Raw genomic sequence first — 17,622 nt, 5'->3', positions numbered from 1 at the left:
GGCCCGCGGAGGTGAGTGGGCTGACTTGGCCGGGTGAGACGGGGACCGTGCCATCTGGAGGGGCTCACCTCAGGCTGCTACCTGCTGCCGTCAGCCCCACCTCCTGCTGCCCTGAGTTCAGCTTCCTCCTGGGAGCTGACTGACACCGTGCAGGAAGATGGGGCTAGCAGGTTGGGGCAGGGCTGGTGGCTTTCCAGAACAGAGAGTACGTAGCTTGGCCCTCGAAGAAGGCTTAGGAGTTTGCTCCATATAGAAGTAGTGAGGGGCATTCCAGGGAGAGGCAACGGCACGGGTGCGAGCTGCGGACATCAAACCCAGGCCACGTGCGGGCAGCGGCGGAGGGTCGGGTGTGGCTGGATCCTCATGGACCCCATGGGGCGCAGCCAGAGATGCGCCTGCAGGGGCAGCTGGACCTGGACCTGGTCCTGTGGGAGGTGAGGCTGTGTGTGGGGGACTGGGGCGTTTAGGTCTGGGTTTTGGCAGCCCCCAGTGGCCGGGATTGTGGAGCTGAATGGGGAAGAGAGATTCTAGAAGCGGGGAGGGGCAGGTAGAAGAGTTACAGGGAGGCTCAGATGCAGTTTGAAAGTTTAGCTGTTCCCTCCTCCTTCTCCTCCATGACCCTGGGGTCTTCTGGACTCCAAGATCTCCTCTCAGGGCAGGGTCCGAGGCTGCCCCTCACCAGGGGAAGAGAGCTCGGTCTGTCTGTGGGGTCTCAGCCTCTCCGTGCCCAGCTTCATGCAGTTTGAATCCAAACCCGGGCTGCTTTGACATCCCAGCCCCGCATACAGGCACATCTGACTCCTTTCCAGCCCTCGTAGACAGATGGCCTTCCCACACATGCCCAGATCCAGAGGCCTTGGTGCCCCCAACCGGCTCTCATCTCATCTGCCCGTTCCCAACTGGGGCAGAGAAAGGAACATCCCTCCAAAATCCAGCTCCTTCCTTCACTCATCTCAGTGCATGGCCTTGAACAGGCAGCCGGACAGATTCCTGCTTGAAGGGACACAGTGACCAACCAAGCAGGCCACATTGGCATGTGCAGCCCTGAGGTCTGGGCAGTTTTCAGCTACTTATACGTATATCTAATTAAAACTCTCGGGGCACTCTGGCAGTCACCTCTCTGATCCTTCTACCAAGGGGACCTGTTTGGAAATAATATTTTTAAATCCCTAATTTGCAAGCCCAGAGCAGCTGCTCTCACTTGATATTTAAAAATTAGTGTATGTGAAATTGTTGTTTAATGCAAAATGACCAGTGTTTATCAAGCATCCTGGAATCTGTCCCCAAGCCCTCACTGGTGAGGAGCTACTGTTGATGAGGCCAGAGGAAGCTGGGAGCCTCTTAAATGATTTAAGTCATTGCTTGGGCTAATTTTCTTGCAACAGGTTTAATCTTTGCAAATTACAGGGGGATCCTGCCAACTAAAATGTTCTGGTGGAGAAATTGGGCTGAAAGATTTTACTGGTGCATTTCAAATCTCCTTTTCACTTTCACATTTTGCATTATTTACTCTCCTGAGGGCTACATTTAAACTCCAGACATTCAGGCTGAATTAATTGCAAAATAATCTAGTGTGATTCTCCCAGGTTCTCCTACAAAGAAGATGGACATTTGCATATCTTGGTGTTCCATCTCATAGCCTGATTTTCTGTTTAACAAATAAAATGCCTTTCTTCTAACCCCTGCAAGCTCTTCTGAATTTTCCACGCTTCAGGATGAATCAGGACAGCGTCAGATACTGACACTGAGAAACCACATTTGATGAAAACATCTCTCAGCAACGCTGATGTACAGGGCTCTGATGAGCAGTTTTCCAATGATGAACATTCTTTCCTTCCGTCATTCATCAAGCATTTATTGAGCGTGGTGGTTGGGCAGGAGGGATGCAGATATGAATCAGACACGGCCTCTGCCCCTGGAGGAGCTCGTGGGTGTATAAACACATAGCAAAACTGGATGACGAGAGCTGAAATGAGGCGGGTACGGTATTCCAGTAGCCGAGGGTGATGGGCTCTGTCTGCACAACTCAGGGATGGCTTCACGTTCAAGGCATGTTTGATCTGGATCTTGAAAATTGTAGGATAGTTCCCAGGCATAGAAAGGGAGAACATCCCATGTTAGAGGCTCAGCATGGGCAAATTAAGGAGTCCTTTCTAAAAATTCACAAATATTAACACAAATACCCTGTGTGCCAGGTCTCAAGCTAAGTTTGTGGGAGACCCAAAGATGAACAAACCCTACCCTTGATAACTCTTCCTTGCATGCATGCATGCTGATAAAAAACTAATTGTACTAGAGTATTTCAAGGACATTTGAACATAATAGTCAAAGGGCCCCGCTTAGTTAGAAAATCCCTATAAGAACACTTTTAGGTGGTAGTGCATCCCAGCCGCAATACACAGACATGCGTGAAGAGGGGTACTCCAGTTTACTCTTCCTATAGCTTCAGATTTGGGGGAGGAAGGTGGAAATGATTTTTACTAAAAACAATTATGCATACTGTATGAAGGGGAGTAGCAATTTCTATGAATATTTGTTAAAACAGGGGGCTTTGATGAAATGTCGAGGTGTTCTGGCCGTATTTCACGCTGCCTCAGACTCTGGCATGTGCTCTCACTCCCGTTGGCCACTGGGTTCTTTGGTGGAAACACTGGCAAGGTCCATTCGGGAGTCCAAGGGCACACGGGGCAGCGTTCCCGCTGGTGGGCGGTCCTGCCATCCCACCCCCATGCTTGCCTCGTTCTCAGCTCAGCGTTAATGCATTTTCCAAATGGAGAACATCAAGGATAACAGCAGAGGTGACCATTAAGGCCAGGAGAAAAGAGATTTTCAAGAGCATGAGGAGACTGCCTGGAAGAGAGCTGAGGGCAGAGCTGAGCCTGCCTGGCCAGGGACCACTGGCTCTTACTTGTGGGATCTAATTTGGTAATTTGATGCAAGATGAGTAACCCACTCAAAGAAGAACTTATTTGCAGAGGGCATTTCCCAGGGAGCACCACTGATTCTGCCAAAGAATTTCCCAGCACGCAAGGAGGAGGAGTCCTTGACTTTCTCCTGCTCCACCCCCCAGGCGCTGGCAGGAAGTCCAACTTCGAGAACCTTTTGTGCTGAGAAGAAAAGGCTGTAATCGGGTGTTTCCTTACCGCTCTGGAATAAAGCAGCTTTTCATTTCCATGTCACACGAAGGGGCAAGTGTGGGATCATCCAGTTTTGAAGGACTGACAAAGCCTTGTTTAGGCCCTGAATATTTTCTTAGTTATTTTTAGTTTACGGCAGTCAGCACTTTAGACCAGGAGCCAGGACCAGGTGTGACAGCTAAGTGCCTCACTATTCAAACCTGGGTGAGATTTTTTTTTTTTTTTTTTTTGCGGTACGCGGGCCTCTCACTGTTGTGGCCAATCCCGTTGCGGAGCACAGGCTCCGGACGCGCAGGCTCAGCGGCCATGGCTCACGGGCCCAGCCGCTCCGCGGCATGTGGGATCTTCCCGGACCGGGGCACGAAACCGTGTCCCCTGCATCGGCAGGCGAACTCTCAACCACTGCGCCACCACGGAAGCCTGGGTGAGATTTTTAAATTTATTTATCAAACTTTTATACAGTGCTTACTATGCGCCACACACTACTGTAACTGCTGTATAAATATTACTTAATCCTCATGACCTTGCTGTCAGGTACTTTACCATCCCCATTCTACAGTTGAGGAAACTGAGGCACAGAGAGATTATGTAATTTGTCCAAGGTCAAATCAGGCTTCTGCCTCTAGGGCCCACACTTTAAACCACCATGCTGTGGAGCCTTTGTTTTGCCTCTACAGAGCCCATGGATTGCTGCAGTGGGAATTTGGGGCTGCGGTCTCCCTGCCAAACCTTGTAGGTGTGTGTGAACTGGCTGGATTCCTGCTTCCTCAGCAAACTCCCTCCAGCCATCCTGCTGTCTCCATACCCCCCTTCACCTTTCCTTTTGCACTTGACATTGCCATTACCCCATTTTCAGTCCAATGGCCCTCACAGCAAATCCCAGGCAGACTCTCACTCTGGCACAGGTGCGTCTCCTTTAAGAAAGACAAACACCAAAGCACTTTTTGAACAGAGTGTTGAATATTCATAATACAGAAAGACCACTTTCCTCTACAAAAAGACTTAATCTCGGGGTTTCTTTAACTAGCACTAACATTCCACCCATGCTTTGAATTATGTGATTACTAATCATTAACTACTTAACCTGGGAACTCCCGAGCCCACTGTGCTTAAAGCCACAGACCCACTGGGCTACTTGCCCGTAGAAAATTAACTAGAACGGAAAGTGGAACGGGAGCTCTGAGATAAGCAGAGTCTCATTCAGTCCACACACAGCCCCCTCATAAACACCGTGACTACAAACGTGAGCTCAGCCCAGCTGCTTCATATCCTCTACCTCAAGGTGGTGAGTGCGAGTGACAAGCCAGGCCTCATCCTTTCCCCAGAGAGGGTGACGGTTTGCTTGTGGTCCCCAGACTGTGATCCCTGGACCAGTACCACCAGCAGCTGAGATACTCGGGAGCTTAAAAAGGCACATCTTGGGCCCCATCGCAGACCCATAGGGTCAGAAGGTGGGCCCCAGTGATCTGTGGTATCACAAGCCCTCCAGGGACTGTCTAATCCATTTACCCAACCCACATCCCCAGGAGGAACCAGGAAGGTTGGTCTGGTGCTTGAGGTCCTACCTCTAGCTGCTACAGACACACCTTGGGGTAACAGGAAGAGAGGAGGTGCATGGCTGTGTAACCTGGGGTCGGATCCTCAGTGCCTCAGCCCAAGGCGCTCATGGACCACGGCTCCACATGCCCGCCAGGCATATAAGTCAGCGCTCCTTGTCTGAGTGCCCCACGGTGCTCCGGTGCCTTTTGCAAATGAGAAGACTGAAGCCCATGGTGGCTCAGCCCCTTACCAGGGTCACGGCCAGGGAGAGCCGCCAGAGACAAGGCTGGGAGCAGAGTCCTGTGTTCCCTGCTTCCGCTCATCCCACCTCTGATGCCGTTTCTAGTCTCCAGAGAGGCTCGGAAGGAGAAGGACCTAGGCTGGGGGCTGGGAACCGAGCTCTCGGAATTATTATTAGCCTTCTTAATTCCATACATTCAGCTTTCCTTTTTTTTTTAATGGAAAGTATACCGATTTCACTTTATTAGCCTAATTTCGGAATGGGATCAGGACTATGGGGTTGAGGTCAGGTGTGAAGGAAGAGGGTTAAAATTTGTGATAGCAAAGATCCCTTCAAAATTCTGGTGCAGTCCTCAATCACTGCAGCCTAATGGTCAGTCAATAGAGCTGAAATCCAGAACACTGAAAGCAGACTCCTGTGCTCCATTTCTGTCCAGGTACTCTTCAGTCACAGTGATGAGGTCCACCAGGTTGCCTTTAAGAGGAGTCATGCTGTCAGGAAAGAAATTTACTAAGGTGTGAAAGAGCAGAGTTCTTTGAGCACAGGTGTGATCCACATTGGAAAAGCCTAGAGCTGTGAAATCTGAACCAGATTTAAACAGAGCTGAAGCTAGGAGCTGAAACTCTTTTGTCTCTTCTGGGTCTGAATGATCCACAGTTATATAAAGATCATTTTGTAGATATTTCAGAGCACTAAGCGGATCCATCTGGGCGTTCTCTTCAAACCTGTGTTTTCTTATGAGGTACTTGCAATGCCTCAGTAAGTAATCTTTTGAAGGCCTACACGATTTCAGTGACCAGTAGTCATCTAATCTCATCTTTGGGGACCAAGATTTTCCTGGATTCCCACCAAATAAGTAATGAACCTTGTGTATGTAACTCATCGTATACAAGCTGATGGGCAAATCTTGGACATGGTTCTTTCTCCTGAAGACTTTTACTTGGATTATCCTTTGCAGCTTGATCATTCTTATAGACACAAGACCAACTATTCCTTACAATGTTATAAATCCAGAATGAATTTCTGACATTCTCTTCCCTCTTCTCCTTGTCTTTGCTGAGTCCAGATAAGACATGTATTTCATCCAGTTCTGGATCAATGGTTGCTCTCTGTATGAATCCTGCCATTGGAACTGATGATCAAACACCAGTTTCGGTCCTCCATCAGCAGTATCCTCACTGAGTAACATCCATGTGTTTGTGTCAATGTCATAACGATAGAAATCACTTTTCAGAGATTTGCTGTTCTTCACAGAGGAATCCGAATCACGCCCCTGTGTGTAGATTTGCCTTCGTTGAATGTCAATGCACATGTTATGACATGATCTAGCACTAGGAGCATTCTCTGTGTCTCTAGAGATACATGTCCATCGGTTCTCTTTCACACTGTACGTCCAGCAGTCAGCAAGATCTTGTGTTCCATCCCAGCCACCAAACAAATAAACAGTCTCTGTTTGAACATCAATAACCATCTGATGGCCTCCTCTCATTCCTGGTCGGTTATCTTCTCCATCACCTTTGGTACTTTTGGGAATGATCTGACTCCATCGTGGCTTATATTCCTGTTGACTGATGTACTGATTGAACAAGCCATCATTTACAGCTTTTTCAATCAATTCTTCACACGCATCAAAATCACCCTTCAGTACCAATTTATCGTGCAGATCTGTTAACATGGGATGTTCCAGGGCAATCTTGGTTTTCTTTTGCAGTGATTCAAAGGCCTCTGTATAGTTATGTTGTCTGAAGTGTTTTAGGCAAAGGCGAATAGCTTCCTGTTCACGGTACTACTTACTATACCAGTTGAGACAGGGTTGTACTACCTCGGGATCATCAATGCCACTAAGTTCAACATAACCAGATGCTAAAGTTAAAGCTGGGTCCCCACGATAAGAGTGGAACGATTTTAATGAATCAACAAGGAAACACCTGTTCATCAATTTTATGCTTCAAGGTAAATGTTTCTTTGTTATAATCATTCTTTAAGCCACTGGACAATAGCTTTGTCATGTTTTCTTCATTCATTCCACCAAAGACTTTAAATTTCTTCAAACTGCAGACATGAGTTTTCTCATATTTTCCAAATGTGATATTCTGGACTATCGCAGGCCTTTCAAGCTTCAGAAACAAGTACTGGGCAGGGTAGTTGCTCTCTTTAGACCACTGTGAAGGCTGGTCATTTGGCTTATCCACTAAAATGTTCATTACGCCCAAGTATCTTCCTTCTGAACAGTGCCTTCACATAAGTATTCCCATGAAAGTTTCAGGAAGGTAGGTGGAGGAGAAGGAGCTCCACTTGCGTAGCGCGCAGGGCAGAAGCCGGCACTCGGGCCCCGCCAGCCGCCATCTTGTCAGCACCGTAGCGACCGCCGCCCATTTTCTTTTGATGCTGTTTCCATACTTAACTTGGTTTCCATTCCAGTTAAGCTCTCTGTGTGCTGTGGCATCCCTCCTGCCAGGTTTAATTGCCCTTATTTAAATTCTTTAATTAAAAGTATTGTGTTTCCAGATCCTATAGTTTTAAGTATTACACAAATCATTTAGACGACTGGACTAATAAACCAAGCCACTGTGCCCTCCACCGAGGGCGGGGCCAGCCAGGGGCCCTGCATTCAGCCCCCGCCCACTTGTGTGAGGACCAGAGCCTGCTGACAGGTGGCCCTGCTTCCTTCCTTCCTTCCTCCCAGGCTCTGCGTTCCACACAGCAGCCAGGGGGACCCAGTTAGCATGTCAGTCCGACCCTGCAGTGGCCTGTTCTGTCACCAGGTGAACAGCCGAAGTCCGTTCGCACAAGATGCCCCTCCCTCCCCTCTTGGACCTCATCTCCCACCCCCGCTCCGTGCTGTTCCCTGCGCACACCAGGCCTCTGCTGGTGCAGGAACTGCACTCTGGGGCACAAGGCTCCCCCAGATACACCTGGGCTCCTCCTCGTTCATGTGCTTGCCCAGCTCTCATCTTCTCAGGGGGGATCACCGCAACAGCCTCCTGCTCTCAGCACCACTCCGGTACCCTCACAACCTCCCGGTCTTAGTCCGTCCATGCTGCTATAACAAGAAAGGACCAGAGACTGGGAAGCTTGAACAACAGACATTTATCTCCCACAGTTCTGGAGGCTGGAAAGTACAAGATCATGGTGCCAGCAGATCTGGCGTCTCACACCTTCTCACTGTGTCCTCACGAGGCAGAGGGAAAGAGGTCATCCCTCCTGTGACTCTTCTTGTAAGGGTACTAATTCCATCATGAGGGCTCCACCCCTATGACCTAATTACCTCCCAAAGGCCCCACCTCTCATCACACTGGTGATCAGGGCTTCAACATATGAATTTTAAGCGGACACATTGTCCACAGCACTGCTCTACATTTTTGTGTACAATCTTAGCACCTCTAACACACTATAGAATTTACCATTTGCTCCCCCTCCTGGAATATAGTCTCCACAAAGACAAAGATCTTCTCCTGTTTAGTCACTGATGTATCTCAGTGGGTGGGAACTGCTCCTGGCATGTGGTAGGCACTCATTAAATATTGGATGGATGGATAGATGGATAAATCACGTCTTTGCAGAGAGCTCTCAAAAGAACTAGACCAACCTGACTCCCCAGAGCCCTTGAAGCTCTTCAGATGACCTTCCACCCCAGGCAATGGGACACCAGCAGCTCTCAGTCTAGTCTACTACCTTGAGGCAGGTGTGGGGTGGGATAAATGGAGGGGAGGGTGTGGCCACTCATCCTAGTGAGGAACAGCGAAGGGGGCAGACGCCCAGGTTCTCAGCCTGGCTCTACCACTGACTGACCATGTGACCCCACCTCTCTGAGCCTCAGTCTCCAGTTCTACAAAATGGGGATAATTATCATCTCCACCGCTCAGGGTTATTGTGAAGAACACTTGAGATTGAGTGTGTGAAGCATTTGACACACTGCTGGGGACATGGTAAATAAGCCTTGACTGTAACTACTTTTACCTCAGGGCCAGAGCCCACAGGCAGAGGCAAGGATGGTAATACCACCAGGCTGCTCCCAAAGGCGCTGAGCTCACCAGGAAGGGACTAAATCGAGAACAGGAAGGCTCCTTTGCAATTTTGGTGAATGGCATTTGGCCAGAGAGGGGGCGAGAGCCCAGAGTTTGCTCAGTGAGAGAGGCTGAGGTCCAGGAAGGAAGACGGGAGGGAGACTGGCCACTGGCTCCAGCACCAAAAGGTGGGATGGCTCCTCTCTCTGTATCCCACATACGTCCCAAGACGTATACCAGGCCTCCAAGGTGGCCTTACTACTCTATTCTAGAAGATTCTCCTCTCAGAGCCTTTGGGGAGGGTGCTTTCTTGACCTCATTCTCCACCCTCCCTACAGGCCCAGATGCCCTCACTGAGGTTGTGTCTCCTTCACAGCCCTGCTCTTGGCCTCACTCCATTTCCTCCAGCGCCTTCCCGGAGACCACACAGGCTGTTTCTGCCTCAGGGTCCCTGTGTTTCCTGTCTCTAGGGTGCTGAGGGCACAGCTGGGCCAGGGTAGGGCCTGGAAAGTGCCATATATATTTTTTCTGTTTTATTATTTATTTATTTATTTTAACATCTTTATTGGAGTATAATTGCTTTACAACGGTGTGTTAGTTTCTGCTTCATAACAAAATGAATCAGTTATATATATACATATGTTCCCATATATCTTCCTGCTTGTATCTCCCTCCCTCCCACCCTCCCTATCCCACCCCTCCAGGCGGTCACAGAGCACCGAGCTGATCTCCCTGTGCTATGCGGCTGCTTCCCACTAGCTATCTACTTTACGTTTGGTAGTGTATATATGTCCATGCCACTCTCGCTTTGTCACAGCTTACCCTTCCCCCTCCCCATATCCTCAAGTCCATTCTCTAGTATGTCTGTGTCTTTATTCCTGTTTTACCCCTAGGTTCTTCATGACATTTTTTTTTCTTAAATTCCATATATATGTGTTAGCATACGGTATTTCTCTCTCTTTCTGACTTACTTCACTCTGTATGACAGACTCTAGGCCTATCCACCTCATTACAAATAGCTCATTTCGTTTCTTTTTATAGCTGAGTAATATGTCATTGTGTATATGTGCCAAATCTTCTTTATCCATTCATCTGATGATGGACATTTAGGTTGTTTCCATCTCCGGGCTATTGGAAATAGAGCTGCAATGAACATTTTGGTACATGACTCTTTTTGAATTTTGGTTTTCTCAGGGTATATGCCCAGTAGTGGGATTGCTGGGTCATATGGTAGTTCTATTTGTAGTTTTTTAAGGAACCTCCATACTGTTCTCCACAGTGGCTGTATCAATTTACATTCCCACCAACACTGCAAGAGTGTTCCCTTTTCTCCACACCCTCTCCAGCATTTATTGTTTCTATATTTTTTGATGATGGCCATTCTGACTGGTGTGAGATGATATCTCATTGTGGTTTTGATTTGCATTTCTCTAATGATTAGTGATGTTGAGCATTCTTTCATGTATTTGTTGGCAGTCTGTATATCTTCTTTGGAGAAATGTCTATTTAGGTCTTCTGCCCATTTTTGGATTGGGTTGTTTGTTTTTTTGTATTAAGCTGCATGAGCTGCTTGTAAATTTTGGAGATTAATCCTTTGTCAGTTGCTTCATTTGCAAATATTTTCTCCCACTCTGAGGGTTGTCTTTTGGTCTTGTTTATGGTTTCCTTTGCTGTGCAAAAGCTTTGAAGTTTCATTAGGTCCCATTTGTTTATTTTTGTTTTTATTTCCATTCCTCTAGGAGGTGGGTCAGAAAGGACCTTGCTGTGATTTATGTCATAGAGTGTTCTGCCTATGTTTTCCTCGAAGAGTTTGATAGTTTCTGGCCTTACATTTAGGTCTTTAATCCATTTTGAGCTTCTTTTTGTGTATGGTGTCAGGGAGTGATCTAATCTCATACTTTTACATGTAGCTGTCCAGTTTTCCCAGCACCACTTATTGAAGAGGCTGCCCTTTCTCCACTGTACATTCATGCCTCCTTTATCAAAGATAAGGTGTCCATATGTGCATGGGTTTATCTCTGGGCTTTCTATCCTGTTCCATTGATCTAACTTTCTGTTTTGTGCCAGTACCATACTGCCTTGATTACTGTAGCTGTGTAGCATAGTCTGAAGCCAGGGAGCCTGATTCCTCCAGCTCCTTTTTTCGTTCTCAAGATTGCTTTGGCTATTCGGGGTCTTTTGTGTTTCCATACAGATTGTGAAATTTTTTGTTCTAGTTCTGTGAAAAATGCCAGTGGTAGTTTGATAGGGATTGCATTGAATCTATAGATTGCTTTGCATTGTAGAGTCATTTTCACAATGTTGATTCTTCCAATCCAAGAACATGGTATATCTCTCCATCTATTTGTATCATCTTTAATTTCTTTCATCAGTGTCTTTTAATTTTCTGCATACAGGTCTTTTGTCTCCTTAGGTAGGTTTATTCCTAGATATTTTATTCTTTTTGTTGCAATGCTAAATGGGAGTGTTTTCTGCATTTCACTTTCAGATTTTTCATCATTAGTGTATAGGAATGCCAGAGATTTCTGTGCATTAATTTTGTATACTGCTACTTTACCAAATTCATTGATTAGCTCTAGTAGTTTTCTGGTAGCATCTTTAGGATTCTCTATGTATAGTATCATGTCATCTGCAAATAGTGACAGCTTTACTTCTCCTTTTCCGATTTGGATTCCTTTTATTTCCTTTTCTTCTCTGATTGCTGTGGATAAAACTTCCAAAACTATGTTGAATAAGAGTGGTGAGAGTGAGCAACCTTGTCTTGTTCCTGATCTTAGTGGAAATGCTTTCAATTTTTCACCATTGAGGATGATGTTGGCTGTGGGCTTGTCATATATGGCCTTTATTTATGTTGAGGAAAGTTCCCTCTATGCCTACTTTCTGCAGGGTTTTTATCATAAATGGGTGTTGAATTTTGTCAAAAGCTTTTTCTGCATCTATTGAGATGATCATATGGTTTTTCTCCTTCAGTTTGTTAATATGCTGTATGACGTTGATTGATTTGCGTATATTGAAGAATCCTAGCATTCCTGGAATAAACCCCACTTCATCATGGTGCATGGTCCGTTTAATGTGCTGTTGGATTCTGTTTGCTAGTATTTTGTTGAGGATTTTTGTATCTATGTTCATCAGTGATATTGGCCTGTAGTTTTCTTTCTTTGTGACATCCTTGTCTGGTTTTGGTATCAGGGTGATGGTGGCCTCATAGAAGGAATTTGGGAGTGTTCCTCCCTCTGCTATATTTTGGAAGAGTTTGAGAAGGATAGGTGTTAGCGCTTCTCTAAATGTTTGATAGAATTCACCTGTGAAGCCATCTGGTCCTGGGCTTTTGTTTGTTGAAAGATTTTTAATCACAGTTTCAATTTCAGTGCTTGTGATTGGTCTGGTCTGTTCATATTTTCTATTTCTTCCTGATTCAGTCTTGGCAGGTTGTGCCTTTCTAAGAATGTGTCCATTTCTTCCAGGTTGTCCATTTTATTGGCATAGAGTTGCTTGTAGTAATCTCTCATGATTCTTTGTATTTCTGCAGTGTCAGTTGTTACTTCTCCTTTTTCATTTCTAATTCTATTGATTTGAGTCTTCTCCCTTTTTTTCTTGATGAGTCTGGCTAATGGTTTATTTATTTTTATCTTAGCAAAGAACCAGCTTTTAGTTTTATTGACCTTTGCTATCATTTCCTTCATTTCTTTTTCGTTTATTTCTGATCTGATTTTTATGATTTCTTTCCTTCTGCTAACTTTGGGGTTCTTTTGTTCTTCTTTCTCTAATTGCTTTAGGTGCAAAGTTAGGTTGTTTATTTGAGATGTTTCCTGTTTCTTAAGGTGGGCTTGTATTGCCATAAACTTCCCTCTTAGAACTGCTTTTGCTGAATCCCATAGGTTTTGGATCGCCGTGTCTCCACTGTCATTTGTTTCTAGGTATTTTTTGATTTCCTCTTTGATTTCTTCAGTGATCACTTCGTGATTAAGTAGTGTATTGTTTAGCCTCCATGTGTTTGTAGTTTTTACTTATCTTTTCCTGTAATTGATATCTAGTCTCATAGCGTTGTGGTTGGAAAAGATACTTGATACAATTTCCATTTTCTTGTATTTACCAAGGCTTGATTTGTGACCCAAGATATGATCTATCCTGGAGAACGTTCCATGAGCACTAGAGGAAAATGTGTATTCTGTTGCTTTTGGATGGAATGTCCTATAAATATCAATTAAGTCCATCTTGTTTAATGTATCATTTAAAGCTTGTGTTTCCTTATTTATTTTCATTTTGGATGATCTGTCCATTGGTGAAAGTGGGGTGTTAAAGTCCCCTACTATGAATGTGTTACTGTCGATTTCCCCTTTTATGGCTGTTAGTGTTTGCCTTATGTATTGAGGTGCTCCTATGTTGGGTGCATAAATATTTACAATTGTTATATCTTCTTGGATCGATCCCTTGATCATTATGTAGTGTCCTTCTTTGTCTCTTCTAATAGTCTTTATTTTAAAGTCTATTTTGTCTGATATGAGAATTGATACTCCAGCTTTCTTTTGGTTTCCATTTGCATGGAATATCTTTTTCCATCCCCTTACTTTCAGTCTGTATGTGTCTCTACGTCTGAAGTGGGTCTCTTGTAGACAGCAAATATATGGGTCTTCTTTTTGTATCCATTCAGCCAATCTATGTCTTTTGGTGGGAGCATTTAGTCCATTTACATTTAAGGTAATTATCGATATATATGTTCCTATTCCCATTTTCTAAATTATTTTGGGTTTGTTATTGTAGGTTTTTCCTTCTCTTTGTGTTTCTTGCCTAGAGAAGTTCCTTTAGCAGTTGTTGTAGAGCTGGGTTTGTGGTGCTGAACTCTCTCAGCTTTGCTTGTCTGTAAAGGTTTTAATTTCTCCATCAAATCTGAATGAGATCCTTGCTAGGTAGAGTAATCTTGGTTGCAGGTTTTTCTCCTTCATCACTTTCAATGTGTCCTGCCACTCCCTTCTGGCTTGAAGAGTTTCTGCTGAAAGATCAGCTGTTTACCTTATGGGGATTCCCTTGTGTGTTATTTGTTGTTTTTCTCTTGCTGCTTTTAATATGTTTTCTTTGTATTTAATTTTTGACAGTTTGATTAATATGTGTCTTGGCCTATTTCTCCTTGGATTTATCCTGTATGGGACTCTCTGTGCTTCCTGGACTTGATTAACTATTTCCTTTCCCATATTAGGGAAGTTTTCAACTATAATCTCTTCAAATATTTTCTCAGTCCCTTTCTTTTTCTCTTCTTCTGGAACCCCTATAAGTCGAATGTTCGTGCATTTAATGTTGTCCCAGAGGTCTCTGAGACTGTCCTCAGTTCTTTTCATTCTTGTTTCTTTATTCTGCTCTCCAGTAGTTATTTCCACTATTTTATCTTCCAGGTCACTTATCCGTTCTTCTGCCTCGGTTATTCTGCTATTGATCCCATCTAGAGTATTTTTCATTTCATTAATTCTGTTGTTCATCATTGTTTGTTTCATCTTTATTTCTTCTAGGTCGTTGTTAAATGTTTCTTGCATTTTGTCTATTTTATTTCCAAGGTTTTGGATCATCCTTACTATCATTATTCTGAATTCTTTTTCAGGTAGACAGCCTGTTTCCTTTTTTTTGTTTTTTTAACATCTTTACTGGAGTATAATTGCTTTACAATGGTGTGTTAGTTTCTGCTTTATAACAAAGTGAATCAGTTATATATATACATATGTTCCCATATCTCTTCCTTCTTGCGTCTCCCTCCTTCCCACCATCCCTATCCCACCCCTCCAGGCGGTCACAAAGCACCTAGCCGATATCCCTGTGCCATGCGGCTGCTTCCCACTAGCGATCTACATTATATTTGTTAGTGTATATAAGTCCATGCCTCTCTCTCGCCCTGTCACAGCTCATCCTTCCTCCTCCCCATATCCTCAAGTCCATTCTCCAGTAGGTCTGTGTTTTTATTCCTGTCTTACCCCTAGGTTTTTCATGATATTTTTTTTCTTAAATTCCATATATATGTGTTAGCATATGGTATTTGTCTTTTTTTTTTCTGACTTACTTCACTCTGTATGACAGACTCTAGGTCTATCCACCTTATGACAAATAGCTCAATTTCGTTTCTTTTTATGGCTGAGTAATATTCCATTCAAAAATGTGACACATCTTATTTATCCATTCATTCGATGATGGACACTTAGGTTGTTTCCATCTCCGGGCTATTGGTAATAGAGCTGCAATGAACATTTTGGTACATGACTCTTTTTGAATTTTGGTTTTCTCAGGGTATATGTCCAGTAGTGGGATTGCTGGGTCATATGGTAGTTCTATTTGTAGTTTTTTAAGGAACCTCCATACTGTTCTCCATAGTGGCTGAACCAATTCACATTCCCACCAGCAGTGCAAGAGTGTTCCCTTTTCTCCACACCCTCTCCAGCATTTGTTTCTAGATTTCTTGATGATGGCCATTCTGACTGGTGTGAGATGATATCTTATTGTCGTTTTGATTTGTATTTCTCTAATGATTAATGATGTTGAGCATTCTTTCATGGTTTGTTGGCAGTCTGTATATCTTCTTTGGAGAAATGTCTATTTAGGTCTTCTGCCCATTTTTGGATTGGGTTGTTTTTTTTCTTGTTATTAAGCTGCATGAGGTGCTTGTAAATTTTGGAGATTAATCCTTTGTCAGTTGCTTCATTTGCAAATATTTTCTCCCACTCTGAGGGTTGTCTTTTGGTCTTGTTTATGGTTTCCTTTGCTGTGCAAATGCTTTGAAGTTTCATTAGGTCCCATTTGTTTATTTTTGTTTTTATTTCCATTCCTCTAGGAGGTGGGTCAGAAAGGATCTTGCTGTGATTTATGTCATAGAGTGTTCTGCCTATGTTTTCCTCGAAGAGTTTGATAGTTTCTGGCCTTACATTTAGGTCTTTAATCCATTTTGAGCTTATTTTTGTGTATGGTGTTAGGGAGTGATCTAATCTCATACTTTTACATGTAGCTGTCCAGTTTTCCCAGCACCACTTATTGAAGAAGCTGTCCTTTCTCCACTGTGCATTCCTGCTACCTTTATCAAAGATAAGGTGTCCATATGTGCGTGGGTTTATCTCTGGGCTTTCTATCCTGTTCCATTGATCTATCTTTCTGTTTTTGTGCCAGTACCATACTGTCTTGATTACTGTAGCTTTGTAGTATAGTCTGAAGCCAGAGAGCCTGATTCCTCCAGCTCCATTTTTCGTTCTCAAGATTGCTTTGGCTATTCGGGGTCTTTTGTATTTCCATACAAATTGTGAAATTTTTTGTTCTAGTTCTGTGAAAAATGCCAGTGGTAGTTTGATAGGGATTGCATTGAATCTATAGATTGCTTTGTGTAGTAGAGTCATATTCACAATGTTGATTCTTCCAATCCAAGAACATGGTATATCTCTCCATCTATTTGTATCATCTTTAATTTCTTTCATCAGTGTCTTTTAATTTTCTGCATACAGGTCTTTTGTCTCCTTAGGTAGGTTTATTCCTAGATATTTTATTCTTTTTGTTGCAGTGGTAAATGGGAGTGTTTTCTGCATTTCACTTTCAGATTTTTCATCATTAGTGTATAGGAATGCCAGAGATTTCTGTGCATTAATTTTGTATACTGCTACTTTACCAAATTCATTGATTAGCTCTAGTAGTTTTCTGGTAGCATCTTTAGGATTCTCTATGTATAGTATCATGTCATCTGCAAATAGTGACAGCTTTATTTCTCCTTTTCCGATTTGGATTCCTTTTATTTCCTTTTCTTCTCTGATTGCTGTGGATAAAACTTCCAAAACTATGTTGAATAAGAGTGGTGAGAGTGAGCAACCTTGTCTTGTTCCTGATCTTAGTGGAAATGCTTTCAGTTTTTCACCATTGAGGATGATGTTGGCTGTGAGCTTGTCATATATGGCCTTTATTATGTTGAGGAAAGTTCCCTCTATGCCTACTTTCTGCAGGGTTTTTATCATAAATGGGTGTTGAATTTTGTCAAAAGCTTTTTCTGCATCTATTGAGATGATCATATGGTTTTTCTCCTTCAATTTGTTAATATGGTGTATGACGTTGATTGATTTGCGTATATTGAAGAATCCTTGCATTTCTGGAATAAACCCCACTTGATCATGGTGCATGATCCTTTTAGTGTGCTGTTGGATTCTGTTTGCTAGTATTTTGTTGAGGATTTTTGCATCTATGTTCATCAGTGATATTGGCCTGTAGTTTTCTTTCTTTGTGACATCCTTGTCTGGTTTTGGTATCAGGGTGATGGTGGCCTCATAGAAGGAATTTGGGAGTGTTCCTCTGCTATATTTTGGAAGAGTTTGAGAAGGATAGGTGTTAGCTCTTCTCTAAATGTTTGATAGAATTCACCTGTGAAGCCATCTGGTCCTGGGCTTTTGTTTGTTGAACGATTTTTCATCACAGATTCAATTTCAGTGCTTGTGATTGGTCTGTTCATATTTTCTGTTTCTTCTTGACTCAGTCTTGGCACGTTGTGCATTCCTAAGAATTTGTCCATTTCTTCCAGATTGTCCATTTTATTGGCATAGAGTTGCTTGTAGTAATCTTTCATGATCTTTTTTATTTTTGCAGTGTCAGTTGTTACTTCTCCTTTTTCATTTCTAATTCTATTGATTTGAGTCTTCTCCCTGTTTTTCTTGATGAGTCTGGCTAATGGTTTATCTATTTTGTTTATCTTCTC

General features: G+C 43.6%; 1 protein-coding gene and 2 pseudogenes across 3 annotated transcripts in view; 1 reads left to right on the top strand and 2 right to left on the bottom strand.

Moving 5' to 3' along the window:
• The window catches only part of GALNT18 (polypeptide N-acetylgalactosaminyltransferase 18), a 360,452-nt gene that overhangs the window by 326,904 nt on the left and 15,926 nt on the right, over positions 1–17,622 (top strand). The gene's annotated exons all lie outside the window — the stretch shown is intronic.
• Positions 5,291–6,044, bottom strand: LOC136126417 (muskelin pseudogene; annotated as a pseudogene).
• Positions 6,047–7,113, bottom strand: LOC136126416 (muskelin pseudogene; annotated as a pseudogene). The gene has a single exon (XR_010656120.1). The product of XR_010656120.1 is annotated as a muskelin pseudogene (transcript).

This window comes from Phocoena phocoena, chromosome 8 (genome assembly GCF_963924675.1).
Source record: "Phocoena phocoena chromosome 8, mPhoPho1.1, whole genome shotgun sequence".
Classification (NCBI taxonomy): domain Eukaryota; kingdom Metazoa; phylum Chordata; class Mammalia; order Artiodactyla; family Phocoenidae; genus Phocoena; species Phocoena phocoena.
This window is presented reverse-complemented; position numbering and strand designations above follow the sequence as displayed.